Below are 23238 nucleotides of genomic sequence, written 5' to 3'. Positions count from 1 at the left end.
TATTGTGAGCCGCTATTGTTCTCTTAAACACGATTCAATCCGTGTTTTTCCGAAGTGCGTGAGTTGTCCGAGACAAATAATGTGATTCTGCGTTGCTCGGTGGCTTTCCTGAGCTTTGCGTAAATTGCGAAAGTTGACAAAACCTGCGTAACTCAGACTGCTTTTTTTCTAGCGAAAATAGCAAACACGGACGGCAAAACAATTTTGCTACCTGTGACACCCACATGACAATGGAAATGTATCACACATACTTTCTTTCGACTGACGCTTAAATTATTTAATAACGCAGCTTTCCATGCCGATATCATTACCAGTCCAGTAAATGAAGCAGGCAAAAAGGAATACAAACGTCTCAAAAATGAGATCGACAGGAAGCGCAGAATGGCTTAGCAGGGATGGCTAGAGGACACATGTCACGATGTACAGACATATCTCATTAGGGTAACATAGATACTGTTTACAGGAAAATTAAAGTGATCTTTGGAGAAAAGAGAACCACTTGTATGAATATCAAGACCTCAGATGGAAACCCAGTTCTAAGCAAAGGAGGAAAAGCAGAAAGATGGAAGGAGTATCTAGAGGGTCTATACAATGGCGATGTACTAGAGGACAAATTTATGGAAATGGAAGAGGATGTAGATGAAGATGAAATGGGAGATATGATACTGCGTGAAGAGTTTGACAGAGCACTGAAAGACCTGAGCCGAACCAACGCCCCCAGAGTAGACAACATTCCATTAGAACTGCTGATAGCCGTGGGAGAGCCAGCCCTGACAAAACTGTACCATCCAGTGAGCAAGATGTATGAAACAGGAGAAATACCCTCAGATTTCAGGAAGAATATAATAATTCCAATCCCAAAGAAAGCAAGTGTTGACAGATGTGAAAATCACCGAACTATCAGTTTAATGAGTCACAGCTGCAAAATACTAACTCTAATTATTTACAGACGAAAGAAGAAACTGGTAGGGAAGATCAGTTTGGATTCCGTAGAAATATGGGAACACGTGGGGCAATACCGATCCTACGACTAATCTTAGAAGAAAGATTAAGGAAAGGCAAACCTACGTTTCTAGGATTTGTAGACTTAGAGAAAGCTTTTGAAAATGTTGACTCGAATACTCTCTTTCAAATTCCGAAGGTGGCAGGGGTACAATAAAGGGAGCGAAAGGCTATTTACAATTTGTACAGAAAACAGATGGTAGTTATAAGAGTCGAGGGACAGAAGAGGGAAGCAGTGGTAGGGAAGGGAGTGAGACAGGGTTGTAGCCTCTCCCCGATGTTATTAAAACTGTATACTGAGAAAGAAGTGAAGGAAACAAAAGAAAAATTCGGAGTAGGTATTGAAATCCATGGAGAAGAAATAAAAACTTTGAGGTTCGCCGATGACACTGTAATTCCGTCAGAGACAGCAAAGGACTTGGAAGAGCAGTTGAACGGAATGGATAGTGTCCTGAAAGGAGGCTATAAGATGAACATCAACAAAAGGAAAACTAGGACAATGGAATGTAGTCGAATTATGTCGGGTGATGCTGAGGGAATTAGATTAGGAAATGAGGGAGTTAAAGTAGTAAAGGAGGTTTGCTATTTGGGGGGGGGGGGGGCAAAATAACTAACGATGGTCGAAGTAGAGAGGATATAAAATGTAGACTGGCAATGGCAAGGAAAGCGTTTTTGAAGAAGAGGAATTTGTTAACATCGAGTATAGATTTAAGTGTCAGGAAGTCGTTCCTGGAAGTATTTGTGTGGAGTGTAGCCATGTATGGAAGTGAAAAGTGGACGATAAATAGTTTGGACAAGAAGAGAATAGAAGCTTTTGAAATGTGGTGCTACAGAAGAATGCTGAAGATTAGATGGGTAGATTACCCAACTAATGAGGAGGTATTGAATAGAATTGGAGAGAAGAGGAGTTTGTGGCACAACTTGACTAGAAGAAGGGATCGGTTGGTAGGACATGTTCTGAGGGATCGAGGGATCTCGAATTTAGTATTGGAGGGCAGCGTGGAGGGTAAAAATCGTAGAGGGAGACCAATACACTAAGCAGATTCAGAAGGATGTAGGTTGCAGTAGGTACTGGGAGATGAAGAAGCTTGCACAGGATAGAGTAGCATGGAGAGCTGCATCAAACCAGTCTCTGGATTGAAGACCACAATAACAACAACTTCTTCTTGTGATTTATTTTTCCGCCAGGGGATAGGTAAAAATAATGTGAACAGTGGTAGTAATAGGATGGTTGTGTCTGGTGGTCAACAACGCAGCTAAGGCACGTGTCGCTCTGGACTGTGCGTGTTCAGTACGGGCTAGGCATCCGTGCAGGTTGTTTACGGGTAGAGCACGCTTCGTATCTGCATTCAGAGGCCGAGGTCGACCTAAGAGAGTTCCAAAGAGAACAGATTGTGGGGGCCGGTTTAGCTGAAGCATCAGTAACTGAGACAGCCGACTTATTGAATGTTTCAAGAGCAGCTGTTTCAACAGTCATGACAGCCTACACAAAACATGGAAAGACATCGTCGTGTAAGCGTAATAGCGGGCGCAGATCAAAACTAAATGACACAGATCGTCGTACGCTAACACGAATTGTGTCGAAACAATACGAAACTACGGCGGCTAAAGCGACTCCATGGCTCAGCAGCCATCTTCGGGACCCGGTATCTACCGACACTGTCCGCCGAGAACTCCATAAAGCGGATATTCATGGACGATCTGCTATGCCGAAACCATGGGTGACGACAACCAACGTGAAGAAGCGTAAAACATGGTGTCACGAGCATAAATCCTGGACGCCTGATCAGTGTAAATACGTCATGTGGTCCGACGAGTCGACGTTCTCGTCATTTACAACATCGGGCCGGGTTTGCTACTGGAGAACGCCAAAAGAAGCCTACAATCCCGATTGCTTGATTCTAAAGGTTAAGCATGGAGGTGAAAGTGTGATGGTGCAGGCAGTCATATCATGGTATTTTGACGGTCCCATCATTACTCTCAAAGCCCGTGTTACAGCCAGCGGTTATGCGAACCTTCTACATCTACATCTACATCTACATCCATACTCTGCAAGCCACCTGACGGTGTGTGGCGGAGGGTACCTTGAGTACCTCTCTCGGTTCTCCCTTCTATTCCAGTCTCGTACTGTTCGTCGAAAGAAAGATTGTCGGTATTCCTCTGTGTGGACTCTAATGTCTCTGATTTTAACCTCATGGTCTCTTCGCGAGATATACGTAGGAGGGAGCAATATACTGCTTGGCTCTTCGGTGAAAGTATGTTCTCGAAACTTCAACAAAAGCCCGTATCGAACTACTGAGCGTCTCTACGTATTCGCAGCATATTACACTTGTCGACATTGAGATTCAATTGCCATTCCCTGCACCATGTGTCAATTCGTTGCAGATCCTCCTGCATCTCCGTAACGCTTTCGCGATTACTAAATGATCCTGTAACGAAGCGCGCTGCTCTCCGTTGGATCTTCTCTCTCTTCTATCAACCCTATCTGGTACGGATCCCACACCGGTGAGTAGTATTCATGCAGTGGGCGAACAAGTGTACTGTAACCTACTTTCGTGGTTTTCGGACTGCATTTCCTTAGGATTCTTGCAATGAATCTCAGTCTGGCATCTGCTTTACCGAAGATTAAATATGTATGGTCATTGCATTTTAAATCAATGCTTCCAGTTGCTGACCCGCCATATTGTAGCTAAATGATAAGGGATCTCTCTTTCTATGTATTCTCAGCACATTACACTTGTCTACATTGAGATTCAATTGTCATTCCCTGCACCATGCGTCAATTCGCTGCAGATCCTCCTGCATTTCAGTACAGTTTTCCATTGTTACAACCTCGCGATATACCACAGCATCATCCGCAAAAAGCCTCAGTAAACGTCCGATGTCATCCACCAGGTCATTTATGTATATTGTGAATACCAACGGTCCTACGACACTCTCCTGCGGCACACCTGAAATCACTCTTACTTCCGAATTATCTCTATTTAGGATGACATGCTGCGTTCTGTTACCTAGGAACTCTTCAATCCAATCAAACAATTGGTCTCATAGTCCATATGCTCTTACTTTGTTCATTGAACGACTGTGGGGAACTGTATCGAACGCCTCGCGGAAGTCAAGAAACACGGCATCTACCTGGGAACCCGTGTCTATGGCCCTCTGAGTCTCGCGGACGAATAGCGCGAGCTGGGTTTCACACGATCGTCTTTTTCAAAACCCATGATAATTCGTACAGAGTAGATTTCTAGTCTCCAGAAAAGTAATTATACTCGAACACAATACGTGTTCCAAAATTCTACAACTGATCGACGTTAGAGATATAGGTCTATAGTTCTGATCTGTTCGACGTCCCTTCTTGAAAACGAGGATGACCTGTGCCCTTTTCCAATCCTTTGGAACGCTACGCTCTTCTAGAGACCTACGGTACACCGCTGCAAGAAGGGGGCAAGTTCCTTCGCGTACTCTGTGTAAAATCGAGCTGTTATCCCATCAGGTCCAGCGGCCTTTCCTCTTTTGGGTGATTTTAATTGTTTTTCTATCCCTCTGTCATAACCTTGTAGGTGATCACGTGCACGCCATGACTGAAATGTTGTTCCCCAACAATGATGCTGCATATGAGGACCCACTCACACAGCGAGAACACTATAATTGTGTTATGAGGAGCACACAACTGAACTGCGGCGTCTTCGCCGGACTTTATCATTATGGAACTCTTGTGGGGAGTATTCGAGTGCAAACTGCGGAGCAGATATTCGCCTCCCTCGTCACTACAGGAGGTAGAAGGGGTTCTGATCGAATAGTGGCATAGCATTCCACTGGAGACTATTATACTATTATTTCAAGAAGAATCGCAGCTGTATTACGGGCAAATGGTGCTCCAACCCCTTACTAATAAACCATTCCCAAGTAAGTGCACGTGTTCACACTACTTTGCGTATCCCCTGTAAATGCTGTTACATCTAACTCGACTGTTTGACGTAGACCTAAGGAGTAGGGTTCGTATACCAATGCGCTGGAATATTCCGGAAATTACCTTTACGTCGGTAAATTTCGTCACGTTAACAAAGACGAGCCCTTGTTACACCGAGAGGATACAGGTGACTCCGATATATAGGGTGTTTCAGAAGTGATGGTCAATAATTCAGACATGGAAACTACAGGCCAAAAGTAGCTAAAAACCTACAATAAACGTGATCAACATAGCAACCGTTGTCGAGATATAACACATTTTCTGTTGCGGTTCATCAGTGTCTAGGAACACAAGCCATTACTAAACGCTAAATGCAACACTGAACTCGTCTCTGCCGGCTGCTGTGGCCGAGTGGTTCTAGGCGCTTCAGTCTGGAACCGCGCGACCGCTACGGGCGCAGGTTCGAATCCTGCCTCGGGCATGGATGTGTCTGATGTCCTTATGTTAGTTGGGTTTAAGTAGTTCTAAGTCTAGGGGACTGATGACCTCAGATGTTAAGTCTCACGGTGCTCAGAGCCATTTGAACAATTTTTTTTGCTACGGTCGCGGGTTCGAATCCTGCCTCATCATGGATGTGTGTGATGCCCTTAGGTTAGTTAGGTTTAAGTAGTTCTAAGTCTAGAGGACTCATGACATGTTAAGTCACACAGTGCTTAGAGCCATTTGCACCATTTGAACTCGCCTCTGAAATGAGTTATGAATTCTCTCAGACACTCCTGTAGACTTCTGTAAGGTTGCTTCAGTCGGCAAGCGTAATTCCCGAAGAGAGCTGGCCTCGGCAGCATAGACCAGGCCTTTGACATGACCCCCCGACACACAGAAATCCGTGGGGATTTAAATCCGCACACCTCGTGGGCCATGGCAAAGGCCGTCCCCTACTTGTCCAATGTGGACCATACGTCCGAGTTAGAAGCTGGCACACTGGTAAACGAAAATGTGGTGGAGTACTGTAATGCGTGAACCACATGTTCAGGCGTTGGTTCAATAGGACATCATCATGCACATCTGGAAGTACAGTCCGCAGAAACCTAATATACTGCTGTCCAGTTTAGTCTCTGTGGCAGGAAGTGTCGTCCAATTACGCGATCTCTGAGCAGTCCTGCCCAGACTAACAACGTTGCTAGTGTCGTGATGTGTGTGTTGCATTACAGCTGACATCGACCCATGTGTGACAGTTATGGCAGTTAAAATTACCGTGACGGGTAAATCCCGCCTGACCCGTGACCAGAATACTGCTTACGAACAGGGCATTCAGAGCACATTTTTGTTGCACCCTTTGGCAGATATTCTCTCTATCAGGGAAGTGTGCATTGTTGAGGGCTAGCACTCGCTGGAGATGATATGGATGGAGTACTTGCCGATGTGAAATCGACCACACACTGCTACGACTCAGGACAGGCTTCGGGTAGCAATCAGCCTTATTAAGGGGCTCCGGAACGCCCTATACTTGCAATGTTAAAATAACACTTATAAATTACATCTTTCCTCACAAAGTATTTGAGGTAGGAAGTTGAACTTTTTACAGATTATTTATTGGAATATGGGCTACAACTTAACACAGGGATTTTACAAAATTTTAGTTCAGTTATTAAAGATGATTTTTTTTCAATTGTAATGAAAATTCACAACATTTTTTTGCAATTCTTTATTTATATATTCAAAAATATACAGTTTTTTTGGAAAAAGGCTGTGTCAAATTATGCAGAAGGTACTGTGTAACATTTACTGAAAGTTTGAAACAAATATGTTTGGAAGATCCTTAGAAAACATGTAATTAGTATGAGAAAATAAAAGTTTTGGGAATCGAGCGACAAAGATTGGATTAACTTTTTAGTGCATTCCAGGCCCATAGGATGGATTATCTTCATCCTCTGCAAACTCCTCCTCCAGCTTCCTCTTGTTCCTCCTCCTGTTTACTCTTGCTTGTATTTCTAGACTCTTTACAGCCCTGTCTGCAGCCCGAAGGCGTTCTGCGTCGTTACATATGGGCGATACTTTCTTAGTTATCGTCTGTATTGTTTACGGTAATAACACATACCTTTGGCTTTCCAACATTTCTCCTTTTCTTAAAAGCCTTCAGAGGATTTCTAATAACTTTACTTTTACTCATTGTTATACTTCAACAAAACAGAGACTCAAGAAACAGAATTAATTACGAATATTTTCGAGATAACGACAGAGTAAATAAACGTGAAACAATCGACAATCACACCAGCGATATATATTGAACCATCACAGGTTAGCCACAACACATACTTTATCTCACATCACTAAAATGTACCTGATGAACACGGACGTTAATAACAACACCATTTGACAGCAGTTTAACAGCGCCACAGTGGGTCACGCCCATGTAGAACACATAACAAAAAAAAAAAAAAAAAAAAAAATTAAAAATAGTTGTAGTCTTCGGAATTGAATAAATTATATATCTATTAAAAGGTAATAGTCTGCAGATTCAGAAAACGCAAAAAAGTAAAAAATTGAACTTTGCATGATTTTGAGCCTTTCCGGAGCCCCTTAAAGAACTCGGACGTTCGTGTACAATGCGCAACATCGGGTGTTATGGATGTGGGTCTCCTACGTGGTGCGCGAAACTCCCGGTTTCTCTAGGGCGCTGATGTAGCCGGCTAAACGTACGCCTGTCGGGCTGCCTGCAGAGAGGGAAAACTTCTTTATACACTCCTGGAAATTGAAATAAGAACACCGTGAATTCATTGTCCCAGGAAGGGGAAACTTTATTCACACATTCCTGGGGTCAGATACATCACATGATCACACTGACAGAACCACAGGCACATAGACACAGGCAACAGAGCATGCACAATGTCGGCACTAGTACAGTGTATATCCACCTTTCGCAGCAATGCAGGCTGCTATTCTCCCATGGAGACGATCGTAGAGATGCTGGATGTAGTCCTGTGGAACGGCTTGCCATGCCATTTCCACCTGGCGCCTCAGTTGGACCAGCGTTCGTGCTGGACGTGCAGACCGCGTGAGACGACGCTTCATCCAGTCCCAAACATGCTCAATGGGGGACAGATCCGGAGATCTTGCTGGCCAGGGTAGTTGACTTACACCTTCTAGAGCACGTTGGGTGGCACGGCATACATGCGGACGTGCATTGTCCTGTTGGAACAGCAAGTTCCCTTGCCGGTCTAGGAATGGTAGAACGATGGGTTCGATGACGGTTTGGATGTACCGTGCACTATTCAGTGTCCCCTCGACGATCACCAGTGGTGTACGGCCAGTGTAGGAGATCGCTCCCCACACCATGATGCCGGGTGTTGGCCCTCGGTCGTATGCAGTCCTGATTGTGGCGCTCAACTGCACGGCGCCAAACACGCATACGACCATCATTGGCACCAAGGCAGAAGCGACTCTCATCGCTGAAGACGACACGTCTCCATTCGTCCCTCCATTCACGCCTGTCGCGACACCACTGGAGGCGGGCTGCACGATGTTGGGGCGTGAGAGGAAGACGGCCTAACGGTGTGCGGGACCGTAGCCCAGCTTCATGGAGACGGTTGCGAATTGTCCTCGCCGATACCCCAGGAGCAACAGTGTCCCTAATTTGCTGGGAAGTGGCGGTGCGGTCTCCTGCGGCACTGCGTAGGATCCTACGGTCTCGGCGTGCATCCGTGCGTCGCTGCGGTCCGGTCCCAGGTCGACGGGCACGTGCACCTTCCGCCGGCCACTGGCGACAACATCGATGTACTGTGGAGACCTCACGCCCCACGTGTTGAGCAATTCGGCGGTACGTCCACCCGGCCTCCCGCATGCCCACTATACGCCCTCGCTCAAAGTCCGTCAACTGCACATACGGTTCACGTCCAAGCTGTCGCGGCGTGCTACCAGTGTTAAAGACTGCGATGGAGCTCCGTATGCCACGGCAAACTGGCTGACACTGACGGCGGCGGTGCACAAATGCTGCGCAGCTAGCGCCATTCGACGGCCAACACCGCGGTTCCTGGTGTGTCCGCTGTGCCGTGCGTGTGATCATTGCTTGTACAGCCCTCTCGCAGTGTCCGGAGCAAGTATGGTGGGTCTGACACACCGGTGTCAATGTGTTCTTTTTTCCATTTCCAGGAGTGTACTTGTCGTCTTCGGAATTGAATAAATTATATATCTATTAAAAGGTAATAGTCTGCAGATTCAGAAAACGCAAAAAAGGAAAAGTTGAACTTTGCATGATTTTGAGCCTTTCCGGAGCCCCTTAAAGAACTCGGACGTTCGTGTACAATGCGCAACACCCTTTGCTCAACATCGGCTGTTACGGATGTGGGTCTCGTACGTGGTGCGCGAAACTCCCGGTTTCACTAGGGCGCTTATGTAGCCGGCTAGATGTACGCCTGTCGGGGTGTCTGCGGAGAGGCAAAACTTCTTTATAGAACCGTGCAGCCTCAAGGGTACTGCCATTCGCTTTGCCATACGTGAAGTGGATGTCAACGTGTGGTGTAACATCTACGCATGGTGGCTTCACGTCCGTGACCGTTTGCGAGCCTGGTACGACATAGTGTGCGGAGGGTGAAAGGGAAGTAGTTGCGCGTGTGTGAAAAAAACATATAGTCGATCCCAAACTATGAGATGTACATCTACATCTACGTGGTTACCCTGCAGTTCACACTTAAGTGCCTGGCAGAGGGTTCATCGAACCATTTTCGTACTACTTCTCTACCATCCCACTCTCGAATGGCGCGTCGGAAAAAGGAACACCCAAATCTTTCCGTTCGACCTCTGATTTCTCTTATTTTGTTATGATGATCAATCCTCCCTACGCAGGTGGGTGTCAACAAAATACAGGGCTATTACAAATGATTGAAGCGATTACATAAATTCACTGTAGCTCCATTCATTGACATATGGTCACGACACACTACAGATACGTAGAAAAACTCATAAAGTTTTGTTCGGCTGAAGCCGCACTTCAGGTTTCCGCCGTCAGAGCGCTCGAGAGCGCAGTGAGACAAAATGGCGACAGGAGCCGAGAAAGCGTATGTCGTGCTTGAAATGCACTCACATCAGTCATAACAGTGCAACGACACTTCAGGACGAAGTTCAACAAAGCTCCACCAACTGCTAACTCCATTCGGCGGTGGTATGCGCAGTTTAAAGCTTCTGGATGCCTCTGTAAGGGGAAATCAACGGGTCGGCCTGCAGTGAGCGAAGAAACGGTTGAACGCGTGCGGGCAAGTTTCACGCGTAGCCCGCGGAAAATTGGCTCATGCCACAACTGGAGACCGACAGCGCCGACTTCATCCTTCAACAGGATGGTGCTCCACCGCACTTCCATCGTGATGTTCGGCATTTCTTAAACAGGAGATTGGAAAACCGATTGATCGGTCGTGGTGGAGACCACGATCAGTAATTCGTGTCATGGCCTCCACGCTCTCCCGACTTAACGCCATGCGATTTCTTTCTGTGGGGTTATGTGAAAGATTCAGTGTTTAAACCTCCTCTACCAAGAAAAGTGCCAGAACTGCGAGCTCGCATCAACGACGCTTTCGAACTCATTGATGGGGACATGCTGCGCCGAGTGTGGGAGGAACTTGATTATCGGCTTGACGTCTGCCGAATCACTAAAGTGGCACATATCGAACATTTGTGAATGCCTAAAAAAACTTTTTGTGTTTTTGTATGTGTGTGCAAAGCATTTTGAAAATATCTCAAATAATAAAGTTATTGTAGAGCTGTGAAATCGCTTCAATCATTTGTAATAACCCTGTATATGTTCGAGAATCCGGCTGCATATCGACGGTAACGATATGGGGCTGTAATTTAGTGGATAACTGTTTGCTACGTTCCTTGAATATTGGTGCGACCTGTGCAACTTTCCAGTCTGCGAATGCTAGCCCAAGTGGCCCTGGCTCTTTGCGAGTCCCGGCTAGCTGGACGGGCTCCAGTCAGCTGTGAAGCGACCCGTGTCCAAGGGCGGCCGCGTTCCAAGAATCACTGCACGCGCGCGTCGTCATGTGTGCCGGAGTATTTTAATAACCTGCCGGCGGGCGCTTGCCAGCAGCGGGCGGCGAAAAAAGACGAGGGGGAGCGGGGAGGGAGCAAAACACGGGCCGTGTGTCAGCAGAGCCCACTACCCAGGGGGAGTCGGCGGTAGGTCGCCACACCGGGAGACCAGCTCATCAGAGGCACATGATGCACACATGATTCACACATGGAAAGTACAGGCCAAAAGTAGCTTTCATTTATTTAATCGTGTCAGAAGCATACATAAAATCAGAATGATTAACACATACATATCGAGTATATAACAAATACAAGAAGAGTATAAAAGTATACAGATATACAGGGTGTTACAAAAAGGTACGGCCAAACTTTCAGGAAACATTCCTCACACACAAATAAAGAAAAGATGTTATGTGGACATGTGTCCCGAAACGCTTAATTTCCACGTTAGAGCTCATTTTAGTTTAGTCAGTATGTACTGTACTTCCTCGATTCACCGCCAGTTGGCCCAATTGAAGAAAGGTAATGTTGACTTCGGTGCCTGTGTTGACATGTGACTCATTGCTCTACAGTACTAGCATCAAGAACATCAGTACGTAGCATCAACAGGTTAGTGTTCATCACGAACGTGGTTTTGCAGTCACTGCAATGTTTACAAATGCGGAGTTGGCAGATGCCCATTTGATGTACTGATTAGCACGGGGCAATAGCCGTGGCGCGGTACGTTTGCATCGAGACAGATTTCCAGAACGAAGGTGTCCCGACTGGAAGACGTTCGAAGCAATTGACCGGCGTCTTAGGGAGCACGGAACATTCCAGCCTATGACTCGCGACTGGGGAAGACCTAGAACGACGAGGACACCTGCAGTGGACGAGCCAATTCTTCGTGCAGTTGACGATAACCCTAATGTCAGCGTCAGAGAAGTTGCTGCTGTACGAGGTAACGTTGACCACGTCACTGTATGGAGAGTGCTACGGGAGAACCAGTTGTTTCCGTACCGTGTACAGCGTGTGCAGGCACTATCAGCAGCTGATTGGCCTCCACTTATGCGAATGGTTCATCCGACAATGTGTCAATCCTCATTCCAGCGCAATTGTTCTCTTTACGGATGAGGTTTCATTCCAACGTGATGAAATTGCATATTTCAGAATCAACATGTGTGGGCTGACGAGAATCCGCACGGAGTTGTGCAATCACGTCATCGACACAGATTTTCTGTGAATGTTTGGGCAGGCATTGTTGGTGATGTCTCGATTGGGCCCCAAGTCCTTCAACCTACGCTCAATGGAGCACGTTATCACGATTTCATACGGGGTACTCTACCTGTGCTGCTAGAACGTGTGCCTTTACAAGTACGACACAACATGTGGTTCGTGCACGATGGAGCTCCTGCACATTTCAGTCGAAGTGCTCGTACGCTTCTCACGAACAGATTGGGTGACCGACGGACTGGTAGAGGCGGACCAATTCCGTGGCCTCCACGCTCTCCTGACCTCAACCCTCTTGACTTTCATTTATGGGGGCATTTGAAAGCTCTTGTGCACGCAAGCCCGGTACCAAATGTAGAGACTCTTCGTGCTCGTATTGTGGACGGCTGTGATACAATACGCCATTCTCCAGGGCTGCATCAGCGCATCAGGTATTCCGTGCGACGGAGGGTGGATGCACGTATCCTCGCTAACGGAGGACACTTTGAACATTTCCTGTAACAAAGTGTTTGAAGTCACGCTGGTACATTCTGTTGCTGTGTGTTTCGATTCCACGATTAATGTGATTTGAAGAGAAGTAATAAAATGAGCTCTGACATGGGAATTAAGCGTTTCCGGAGACATGTCCACATAACATATTTTCTTTCTTTGTGCGTGAGGAATGTTCCCTGAAAGTTTGGCCGTACCTTTTTGTAACACCCTGTATAGGCGTTTGTGACCGCAACGCCGTATTCTGCCTGTTTACATATCTCTGTATTTGAATACGCATGCCTGTACCAGTTACCCACTCTTACTATTGAAAAAAAATTTTTTTTTGTATATAATAATTCGTTTGAGCGTGGCCTTATAATTTTTTTAGCAGTGTACAATTAACTGCTGAAGAATTAGAATTTGTAGTGCTTAGTTATAGGTGCATTAAATACACAGCTGCTATGCTGTGCAATGTAGGAGGGAGCGGTTAAGAGCGGGGGCGGGAGGGAATAAAGCTGAACGGCCGGCGCTACAAGTAATGTGGATCCACGTAAAAGCTTTGTACTCACCAACGCAACACGAGAATTTTAGTCAAGGAACAAGGAAATTTTACAAATCGATTTCAGACCCTGGCAGTCTCTAACACCTGCTTTTGTTCTCCTAAACTCGAAGGGTAGCTGAATGTTATTTTGTGAAGATCTGGGCGTATTCACTCGTCGGCAGCGATCTTTGACCAAGAAGCGTCTTAAATGGACACCCTAGCTGCAAACAAGCGTTGATGTACTTCATTGGGGACATGTCGAAAATGGGTGCCCCGACCGGGACTCGAACCCGGGATCTCCTGCTTACATGGCAACATGGCAGACGTTCTCTCCACTCGTGGCAGATTAATCTACCAAGTCCCGTACGAGTTTGGGCATAGCGTTTACGTTCGGACAAGACGGCCAATGGCCATATTTTAACTATATATGACGGTAGTATCTGTTCCCGAAAAAACAGTTGACCATGCAGCTTTGCTAGAAATGAAGTTATAATTAAATTGACACCCTAGCTGCAAACAGGCGTTGATGTACTTCATTGGGGACATGTTAATCTGCCACGAGTAATGAGTATGATGGGCAAACACCTATTAGGCGCACTGCGAATGTAATGGTGTGGACATGTTGGGAATGTGGGTCTCACGGGGAGCGTGCAAGGGATAAGTCCCTGCAGACGCACTATTCAGCTGTGCCCTCGGTGGCTCAGATGGACAGAGCGTCTGCCATGTAAGCAGGAGGTCCCGGATTCGAGTCCCGGTCGGGGCACACATTTTCAACATGTCCCCAATGAAGTACATCAACGCCTGTTTGCACCTAGGGTGTCCATTTAATTATCATTTCATTTCTAGCAAAGCTGCATGGTCATCCACGGTAACTGTTCTTTCGGGAACAGATACTGCCGTCATATATAACAAGAAGCGTGTCCTTTACAGTGCGACTCCTGAGCGACGAAGCAGCATACACTTTGACACGGAAGTCACTCCTTCGGAGTGCATCGACTTGTGCTACGTGCCAGGCGCCGGTATTTTACGAGGAAAGAATGTACTGTGAAGTGCCAAAGAAACTGGTATAAGCATGCGTATTCAAATACAAAGATACGTAAAACGGGCGGAATACGGAGTCGGCAACGCCTGCATAAGACAACAAGTGTCTGTTGCAGCTGTTAGATCTCTTACTGCTGCTACAACGGCAAGTTCTCAAGATTTAAGTCAGTTTGAACGTGGTGTTACAGTCGGCGCACGAGCGATGGGACACAGCATCTCCGAGGTAGCGATGAAGTGGAGATTTGCCCGTCCGACCATTTGACAAGTGTACCGTGAATGTCAGGAATCAGATCTCCGACATCGCTGCGACCACGAAAAGATCTTGCAATAACGGCATCAACGACGACTGAAGAGCCGGCCGGTGTGGCCGAGCGGTTCTAGGCGCTTCAGTCTGGAACCGCGCGGCCGCTACGGTCGCAGGTTCGAATCCTGCGTCGGCCATGGGTGTGTGTGATGTCCTTAGGTTAGTTAGGTTTAAGTAGTTCTAAGTTCTAGGGGACTGATGACCTCAGGTGTTAAGTCCCATAGTGCTCAGAGCCATTTGAACCATTTTTGACGACTGAAGAGAACCTTTCAACGCGACGGAAGTGCAACACTCTGTATATTGCTGCAGATTTCAGTGCTGAGCCATCAACAAGTGTCAGCGTGCGAACCACTCAACGAAACATCACTGATATGGGCTTCTGGAGCTAAGGCCGACTCGTGTACCCGTGGTCATTCCACGACACAAAGCTATACGCCTAGCCTGGGCCCGTCAACACCGACATCGGGCTGTTGATGACTGGAATCACGTTGCCTGGTGGGACGACTCTCGTTAGAGTTAGAAAACTGCAGCGGAAGCGAAGGGAACTTCACAGCAAACATAAACATAGCCAAAGCCTTGCAGACAAACAAAAATTATGCGAAGCGAAATGTAGTGTGAGGAGGGCTATGTGAGAGACGTTCAATGAATTCGAAAGTAAAGTTCTATGTACTGACTTGGCAGAAAATCCTAAGAAATTTTGGTCTTATGTCAAAGCGGTAGGTGGATCAAAACAAAATGTCCAGACACTCTGTGACCGAAATGGTACTGAAACAGAGGATGACAGACTAAAGGCCGAAATATTAAATGTCTTTTTCCAAAGCTGATTCACAGAGAAAGACTGCACTGTAGTTCCTTCTCTAGATTGTCGCACAGATGACAAAATGGTAGATATCGAAATACACGACACAGGGATAGAGAAACAATTAAAATCGCTCAAAAGAGGAAATGCCTCTGGACCTGATAGGATACCAGTTCGATTTTACACAGAGTACGCGAAGGAACTTGGCCCCCTTCTTGCAGCGGTGTGGAAGAGCGTAGCGTTCCGACGGATTGGAAAAGGGCACAGGTCATCCCCGTTTTCAAGAAGGGACGTCGAACAGATATGCAGACCTATAGACGTATATCTCTAACGTCGATCAGTTGTAGAATTTTGGAACACGTATTGTGTTCGAGTATAATGACTTTTCTGGAGACTAGAAATCTACTCTGTAGGAATCAGCATGGGTTTCGAAAAAGACGGTCGTGTGAAACCCAGCTCGCGCTATTCGTCCACGAGACTCAGAGGGCCATAGACACGGGTTCCCAGGTAGATGCCGTGTTTCTTGACTTCCGCAAGGCGTTCGATGCATTTCCCCACAGTCGTTTAATGAACAAAGTAAGAGCATATGGACTATCAGACCAATTGTGTGATTGGATTGAAGAGTTCCTAGATAACAGAACGCAGCATGTCATTCTCAATGGAGAGAAGTCTTCCGAAGTAAGAGTGACAACCTCATGAATTCATGGACCCTGCATGTGAGCATGGGATTATTCAAGCTGGTGGAGGCTTTATAATGATGTGGGGCGTGTGCAGTTGGAGTGCTATGGGACCCCTGATACGTATAGATACGACTCTGACAGGTGACACGTACATAAGCATCCTGTCTGATCATCTGCATCCATTCATGTCAATTGTGCATTCCGACGGACGTGGGCAATTCCAACAGAGCAATGCGACACCCCACACGTCCAGAATTGCTACAGAGTGGCTCCAGACACTCTGTGCTGACAAGGGAACCTCCCCATCGCACCCCCCTCAGATTTAGTTATAAGTTGGCACAGTGGATAGACCCTGAAAAAGTGAACACAGATCAATCGAGAGAACAGGAAGATGTTGTGTGGAACTATGAAAAAATAAGCAAAAAATACAAACTGAGTAGTCCATGCGCATCATAGGCAACACATAAAATGAGCTCCGGAGAGCCCTGGTCCCGTAGTAACGTGAGCAGCTCGGGAACGAGAGGTCCTTGGTTCAAATCTTCCCTCGTGCGAAAATTTTAATTTTTTATTTTCAGTTTATGTGACAAACTCTTATGTTTTCATCACTTTTTTGGGAGTTATTATCACATCCACAAGAAAACCTAAATCGGGCAGAGTAGAAGAATCTTTTTACCCATTCGCCAAGTGTACAAGTTAGGTGGGTGGACAACATATTCCTGTCATGTGACGCACATGCCGTCACCAGTGTCGTATAGAATATATCAGACGTGTTTTCCTGTGGAGGAATCGATTGACCTATGACCTTGCGATCAAATGTTTTCGGTTCCCATTGGAGAGGCACGTCCTTTCGTCTACTAATCGCACGGTTTTGCGGTGCGGTCGCAAAACACAGACACTAAACTTACTACAGTGACCGCCGCTTGTGGTCTCGCGGTAGCGTTCTCGCTTCCCGAGCACGGGGTCCCGGGTTCGATTCCCGGCGGGGTCAGGGTTTTTCACCTGCCTCGAGATGACTGGGTGTTTGTGTTGTCCTCATCATTTCATCATCATCCAGGAAAGTGGCGAAATTGGACTGAGCGAAGATTGGGCAATTGTACGGGCGCTGATAACCACGCAGTTGAGCGCCCCACAAACCAAACATCATCACCATATTACAGTGAACAGAGACTTCAATGCACGTACGGACAGATCATAACTTTGCGAAAATAAACAAAGTAAACTTTTCGCTCCAAGGGGGACTTGAACCAAGGACCTCTCGTTCCGCAGCTGCTCACGCTAGCCACGGGACCACGGCGCTCCTGAGCTAACATCACCCTTGGTGTTGCCTATCTTGCGCATGGACTACTCAGTTTGTATATTTTGCTTATTTTTTCATAGTTCCACACAACTTCTTCCTGTTTTCTCGATTGAACTGTGTTCAGTTTTTCAAGGCCCATCCACTGTGCCAACTTATAACTAAATCTGAAGGGGGTGGGATGGGGAGGTTCCCTTGTGAGTTTAAAAATTTCTACTGGCCTCCAAACTGCGCAGACATGAATACGTAGGTTGGAACTTAAGGGGCTCCGGAACGCCCTATACTTGCAATGTTAAAATAACGCTCATAAATTACATCGTTCCTCACAAAGTATTTGAGGTAGGAAGTTGAACTTTTTACAGATTATTTATTGGAATATGGGCTACAACTTAACACAGGGCTTTTACAAAATTTTAGTTCAGTTATTAAAGATGATTTTTTTTTCAATTGTAATGAAAATTCACAACACTTTTTTGCAATTTTTTATTTATATATTCAAAAATATACAGTTTTTTGGAAAAAGGCTGTGTTAAATTATGCAGAAGGTACTGTGTAACATTTACTGAAAGTTTGAAACAAATATGTTTGGAAGATCCTTAGAAAACACGTAATTAGTATGAGAAAATAAAAGTTTTGGGAATCGAGCGACAAAGATTGGATTAACTTTTTAGTGCATTCCAGGTCCGTAGGATGGATTATCTTCATCCTCTGCAAACTCCTCCTCCAGCTTCCTCTTGTTCCTCCTCCTGTTTACTCTTGCTTGTATTTCTAGACTCTTTACAGCCCTGTCTGCAGCCCGAAGGCGTTCCTTGTCTAAAGCAAGCATCGCTCGTACCATGTTAGAACCCTATCTTCATTCCCATATTTCTAAATTTCTTTTCTTAAAAGCCTTCAGACGATTTCTAATAACTTTACTTTTACTCATTATTATACTTCAACAAAACAGAGACTCAAGAAACAGAATTAATTACGAATATATTCGAGATAACGACAGAGTAAATAAACGTCAAACAATCGACAATCACACCAGCGATATATATTGAACCATCACAGGTTAGCCACAACACATACTTTATCTCATATCACTGAAATTTACCTGATGAACACGGACGTTAATAATAACACCATTTGACAGCAGTTTAACAGCGGCACAGTGGGTCACGCCCATGTAGAACACATTTCAAAAAAAATTTAAAAATAGTTGTAGTCTTCGGAATTGAATAAATTATATATCTATTAAAAGGTAACAGTCTGCAGATTCAGAAAACGCAAAAAAGTAAAAATTGAACTTTTCATGATTTTGAGCCTTTCCGGAGGCCCTTAAATAGTGGCAAAACTGCTCTGGAGACGCTATCCAATGGAATGTGCTATTGTCGCTGATAGCACTCGTTGTTGACATACCTACCTTACGTCCGAGCAAATGGACTCGCCCGTCGCACGTCACCGGTGTGAGCACAGCCGAGGGAAACACAGCCACTTGTGAGCGAGCGGTCTAACGTAACGGTGTCACGATGTTTTCGAAACATGTTCACGACGACATGTACTCATGTCAGGAAGTCTTATATTCTGACAGAATGCAACTTTTGCAGTGTTACTTGAAAATGGCCCTAAGGCCGAAATTGCAATCGTAATAATAAATATTTCATACAGTGAAAGCGAAGAAGAATTAAATGATCTGCTGAACGGAATGAACAGTCTAATGAGTACACAGTACGGTTTGAGAGTAAATCGGAGAAAGACGAAGGTAATGAGAAGTAGTAGAAATGAGAACAGCGAGAAACTTAACATCAGGATTGATGGTCACGAAGTCAATGAAGTTAAGGAATTCTGCTACCTAGGCAGTAAAATAACCAATGACGGACGGAGCAAAGAGGACATGAAAAGCAGACTCGCTATGGCAAAAAAGGCATTTCTGGCCAAGAGAAGTCTACTAATTTCAAATACCGGCCTTAATTTGAGGAAGAAATTTCTGAGGATGTACGTCTGGAGTACAGTATTGTACGGTAGTGAAACGTGGACTGTGGGAAAACCGGAACAGAAGAGAATCGAAGCATTTGAGATGTGGTGCTATAGACGAATGTTGAAAATTAGGTGGACTGATAAGGTAAGGAATGAGGAGGTTCTAAGCAGAATCGGAGAGGAAAGGAATATGTGGAAGACACTGATAAGGAGAAGGGACAGGATGATAGGACATCTGCTAAGACATGAGGGAATGACTCCCATGGTACTAGAGGGAGCTGTAGACCCCAAAAACTGTAGAGGAAGACAGAGATTGGAATACGTCAAGCAAATAATTGAGGACGTAGGTTGCAAGTGCTACTCTGAGATGAAGAGGTTAGCACAGGAAAGGAATTCGTGGCGGGCCGCATCAAACCAGTCAGTAGACTGAAGAAAAAAAATAAAAAAATAAAAAAAAAATTATATGACTGTGAATGCCAGCCATGAGAAGTTAAGGAAGAACGGAGCTGCATCACAATTGAATGTGTCAGAGGTCGTACACAACAACTAAGTCATCAGGGTCTTCAAGAGGCGTGACGGGAATCGGCATTGCCGTACAGAACAGTGGCTCGTTGGGTAAAAGCCTCCAACGAAGGTCGGCATACTGTGGCAGGCATGCATCGAGCAGGTCGTCCCAACGTCTCTGAAGGAGAAGTGCATGCTGTTGCCGTGTTAGTGGACAGTGATCGACGCCATACGATTCGTGAGCTCGCCCACGAAACCGGATTAGCGCATACGACTGTGCTTCGCATCCTCAAGGAACGCCTGTATCACGATGGGTTCCGCTCGACTTGACGGAAATGCAGAAATGGATGCGTTACGACTTTGCTCAGACGCACTTGGAGCGCTATGAGCGCGAAGGAGAGGCTTTCTGACGCCGTATCTAAACACTGGATGCAGTTCGATACAGTTCCTCACAGTCGTTTAATGAACAAAGTAAGAGCATATGGACTATCAGACCAACTGTGTGATTGCGTTGAAGAGTTCCTAGATAACAGGACGCAGCATGTCATTATCAATGGAGAGAAGTCTTCCGAAGTAAGAGTGATTTCAGGTGTGCCGCAGGGGAGTGTCATAGGACCGTTGCTATTCACAATACACATAAATGACCTTGTGGATAACATCGGAAGTTCACTGAGGCTTTTCGCGAATGATGCTGTGGTATATCCAGAGGTTGTAACAATGGAAAATTGTACTGAAATGCAGGAGGATCTGCAGCGAATTGACGCATGGTGCAGGGAATGGCAATTGAATCTCGATGTAGACAAGTGTAATGTGCTGCGAATACACAGAAAGATAGATCCTTTATCATTTACCTACAAAATAGCAGGTCAGCAACTGGAAGCAGTTAATTCCATAAATTATCTGGGAGTACGCATTAGGAGTGATTTAAAATGGAATGATCATATAATTTTGATCACCGGTAAAGCAGATGCCAGACTGAGATTCATTGGAAGAATCCTAAGGAAATGCAATCCGAAAACAAAGGAAGTAGGTTACAGTACGCTTGTTCGCCCACTTCTTCAATACTGCTCAGCAGTGTGGGATCCGTACCAGATAGGGTTGATAGAAGAGATGGAGAAGATCCAACGGAGAGCAGCGCGCTTCGTTACAGGATCATTTAGTATTCGCGAAAGCGTTACGGAGATGATAGATAAACTCCAGTGGAAGACTCTGCAGGAGTGACGCTCAGTAGCTCGGTACGGGCTTTTGTCAAAGTTTCGAGAACATACCTTCACCGAGGAGTCGAGCAGTATATTGCTCCCTCCTACGTATATCCCGCGAAGAGACCGTGAGGATAAAACCAGAGAAATTAGAGCCCACACAGAGACATACCGACAATCCTTCTTTCCATGAACAATACGAGACTGGAATAGAAGAGAGAAGCGATAGAGGTACTCAAAGTACCCTCCGCCACACGCTGTCAGGTGGCTTGCGGAGTACGGATATGGATGTAGATGTAGATGGATGGGACATGAGCCACATCGTAACAGCCAAAACTGAAACGCCAGTCCAACGAATGGCGTCATTATGGGTCGCCGCGAAATTCGAAAGTGCGTCACAGCCTCAGTATGGCTAATGTTATGGTGATTCTCGTGTACGACTGTGTTGGTGTTGTCCTAACGCTTTACGTTCCTCCACGGCTGACCGCCAATGCACAGGATTACTGTTTTGGAGCATCGCCTGCGACCAGCTTTGCGAAAGAAGGGCGACACTTTCTGCGCAACCCACGCATCATTTTGCACGACAATGCGCGGGCGCATACAGCGCAAGCTGTGGCTGCTCTGTTCGGTCCATGGGACTGGGAAGTACTGTACCATCCACCATACTCCCCAGACTTAAGTCCTTGTGACTTTGATTCCGAAGATGAAGGAACCACTTCGTGCCATTCGCTTCAGAACTGTTCCAGAGATTCGACAGGTAGTAGACCGCACCATTCGCACCATCAACAGAACAGGCTCTGCTAACGGTATACTGCGCCTTCCACATCACTGGCAACGGGTTCTACACAACGCTGGTGACTGCTTTGAAGGACAGCAACAGGTGCAAACATATAACTCTTTTGTATCGGTTGTGAATAAATAGTTACCACTATTTATGTTCTGACGCTCGTATTATTGAACATATCTGGGATGCCTTGCAACGTACTCTATCTTCTCGTACTCTAAGGGATTTATGGACAGCTCTCCAGGATTCATAGTTTCAGTCCCCTCCAGCAGTACTTTAGACATTAGTCGAGTCTATGCCTCGTCGTGTTGTGGTAGTTCTGCGTGCTTTTGGGGGCCCTACATGATATTAGGCAGGTGTACCAGTTTCTTTTGGTCTTCAGCGTAAATGTAGTAAATATCTCACTCTATTTTTTTGTCTTCTGTATAACATTTCGAGTCACACTTCATGTACAGTCGTGGACAAAACGAGCGAGACCCCTCGCCTTTTCGCTATGCTGATCCGCACAGCTTTAAAGTCTGCTACACAGCATAACAGGCAAGGAGACGAAGTGCTACCAACATACTATGCACAGGAATGAAATTGAAAAACTATCCGAACTTTGTCAGACTGTTTTCAATCATGTGTAAGACTATATTAATGCTGATTAGTGTGTTCCATTTTTACCGATTTAGGTGACGAAGTCCTAACAACGAAAATAGCTATGACAATTACGGAAGATGAAGGCCGCATAAATAATACCACCTACTCTTTATTCGATATGTTCTAGTTGCAATCGATACATCAGCATATTAATCGTAGCTACGCTTTCGATCCAAATCACGTTTACAGGAATGCAAATAAAATCCATTTGCCTATACACATTCTAATTCAGAACCCAGTATTAATGCCACCGCGTTTTAGAAGTGCGAGCATTCCCATTGCTAGCTAGCTTAAGAAACACTTCGGCTAATGAACGTTTTCTAGCTGTGGCGAATCTAGTGGAGGATTCGAAACATTGTAGAATACGTTTGGCAGCTATGTCGCCGTTTATTTCCTGGGGTGGTGCAGAATTATCCTACTAAATTTACTCGCTAATAACAGTTTTTTGTTATTTCTATAAACATCCCAAATAAGCGCTGACATAAAGATAGAAAATTCATGTTTTTGAGTCCAGAAAGCTCTATGCAACAGAAACTGCAGATCATTTTGACATTTTAATTGCGAAATTGCCGGCTTATTCATGTCTGGGGAAGTAATAGAGGGCTGTTTTCCTGGGTTATCTGCTAGTGTAGTGAAAGGTGTATGCTACTGCAAGGGAGGTCTGGTTTATTTTCGGTTCTAATCTCGATGGAGGCAGATAGACTACCAGTAAAGCAATTTTAATAAATTCTCGCGCCCCCAATACTTTCTATTGCTACCTTTATTCTGCACTGGCGCCCTGTGGATTTCAGGATGAAACTCTTATAGAATTTCATACTTCTTACTGCCTACTTTTTCTGCTTCTGTCAGTAACTGAATTGAGTAAAGTGTGGCACTGA

At 45.5% G+C, this 23238-nt stretch overlaps 1 protein-coding gene and 1 non-coding gene across 2 annotated transcripts in view; one reads left to right on the top strand and one right to left on the bottom strand.

The window, feature by feature from the left end:
- The window catches only part of LOC126159971 (voltage-gated potassium channel subunit beta-2-like), a 683413-nt gene that overhangs the window by 533875 nt on the left and 126300 nt on the right, over positions 1-23238 (bottom strand). The window lies entirely within an intron of this gene.
- Trnat-ugu (transfer RNA threonine (anticodon UGU)) lies at positions 13843-13917 on the top strand. Its single transcript has one exon. It is a non-coding gene; the product is annotated as a tRNA-Thr (tRNA).

Source organism: Schistocerca cancellata, unplaced genomic scaffold (assembly GCF_023864275.1).
Source record: "Schistocerca cancellata isolate TAMUIC-IGC-003103 unplaced genomic scaffold, iqSchCanc2.1 HiC_scaffold_1150, whole genome shotgun sequence".
In the NCBI taxonomy this organism is placed as follows: Eukaryota; Metazoa; Arthropoda; class Insecta; order Orthoptera; family Acrididae; genus Schistocerca; species Schistocerca cancellata.
The sequence above is the reverse complement of the archived record's forward strand: the minus strand, read 5'-3'. Positions and strand labels throughout refer to the sequence as shown.